Here is a 2,117-nt window from a genome sequence, read left to right as displayed (position 1 = left end):
CCTCTAGTTATCAGGCTTGTCCAATCTAGACCTCTAGTTATCAGGCTTGTCCAATCAAGACCTCTAGTTATCAGGCTTGTCCAATCTAGACCTCTAGTTATCAGGCTTGTCCAATCTAGACCTCTAGTTATCAGACTTGTCAAAGCAGCCACACTTTAAATATTGTAAATGAATCACAGTTTCAGACCTCTAGTTATCAGGCTTGTCCAATCTAGACCTCTAGTTATCAGGCTTGTCCAATCTAGACCTCTAGTTATCAGGATTGTCCAATCTAGACCTCTAGTTATCAGGCTTGTCCAATCTAGACCTATAGTTATCAGGCTTGTCCAATCTAGACCTATAGTTATCAGGCTTGTCAAAGCAGCCACACTTTAAATATTGTAAAAAAGCACAGTATTTCAGACCTATAGTTATCAGGCTTGTCCAATCTAGACCTATAGTTATCAGGCTTGTCCAATCTAGACCTATAGTTATCAGGCTTGTCCAATCTAGACCTATAGTTATCAGGCTTGTCCAATCTAGACCTCTAGTTATCAGGCTTGTCCAATCTAGACCTCTAGTTATCAGGCTTGTCCAATCCAGACCTATAGTTATCAGGCTTGCCAAATCTCCACACTTTAAATATTGTAAAAAGCACAGTATTTCAGACCTATAGTTATCAGGCTTGTCCAATCTAGACCTATAGTTATCAGGCTTGTCCAATCTAGACCTATAGTTATCAGGCTTGTCCAATCTAGACCTATAGTTATCAGGCTTGTCCAATCTAGACCTCTAGTTATTAGGCTTGTCCAATCTAGACCTATAGTTATCAGGCTTGTCCAATCTAGACCTCTAGTTATCAGGCTTGTCCAATCTAGACCTATAGTTATCAGGCTTGTCCAATCTAGACCTCTAGTTATCAGGCTTGTCCAATCTAGACCTCTAGTTATCAGGCTTGTCCAATCTAGACCTCTAGTTATCAGGCTTGTCCAATCGAGACCTCTAGTTATCAGGCTTGTCCAATCAAGACCTCTAGTTATCAGGCTTGTCCAATCTAGACCTCTAGTTATCAGGCTTTTTCAATCTAGACCTCTAGTTATCAGGATTTTCCAATCTAGACCTCTAGTTATCAGGCTTGTCCAATCTAGACCTCTAGTTATCAGGCTTGTCCAATCTAGACCTATAGTTATCAGGCTTGTCCAATCTAGACCTCTAGTTATCAGGCTTGTCCAATCTAGACCTATTGTTATCAGGCTTGTCCAATCTAGACCTATAGTTATCAGGCTTGTCCAATCTAGACCTCTAGTTATCAGGCTTGTCCAATCTAGACCTATTGTTATCAAGCTTGTCCAATCTAGACCTCTAGTTATCAGGCTTGTCCAATCTAGACCTCTAGTTATCAGACTTGTCAAAGCAGCCACACTTTAAATATTGTAAAAAAATCACAGTTTCAGACCTCTAGTTATCAGGCTTGTCCAATCTAGACCTCTAGTTATCAGGCTTGTCCAATCTAGACCTCTAGTTATCAGGATTGTCCAATCTAGACCTCTAGTTATCAGGCTTGTCCAATCTAGACCTATAGTTATCAGGCTTGTCCAATCTAGACCTATAGTTATCAGGCTTGTCCAATCTAGACCTATAGTTATCAGGCTTGTCCAATCTAGACCTATAGTTATCAGGCTTGTCCAAGCAGCCACACTTTAAATATTGTAAAGAGTGTAGACTGATGGATGAAGTTTCTTGTATACAACATTGACACTTGTTATTCTTTTTAAACTGTGGGTTCTCCCCAAAGAATGTCAGACAGGCGCCACCTTGTGGACTGGCTGTGTTTTCCAACAGCGCGGCTGTCGGCTCACCAGCCAGTTACAGACTCCTTTTCAGCCGGCTAGATTTCCCACTTCATATAAACTAGGCTACTTTTTGTTTAAAAGTTCAAATTCGCTAGGCCATCGAGCCCTCTCCCATTAGAATGAACGATATGTATCTTCTAATGGTCTATTGATAGGATAGGCGCCTGTCAGTCATAAAGCGATGCCATGGAAACGCAGCAGAGAGGAAGATGAGAAGCGAGATGTTTCACTCTCGCCAAAATCTGTCCAAAATAACCCCATATGGCTCATCCTATATAACTACTG

The sequence above is a fragment of the Oncorhynchus clarkii genome, chromosome 6 (genome assembly GCF_045791955.1).
Source record: "Oncorhynchus clarkii lewisi isolate Uvic-CL-2024 chromosome 6, UVic_Ocla_1.0, whole genome shotgun sequence".
NCBI lineage: Eukaryota > Metazoa > Chordata > Actinopteri > Salmoniformes > Salmonidae > Oncorhynchus > Oncorhynchus clarkii.
The sequence above is the reverse complement of the archived record's forward strand: the minus strand, read 5'-3'. Positions refer to the sequence as shown.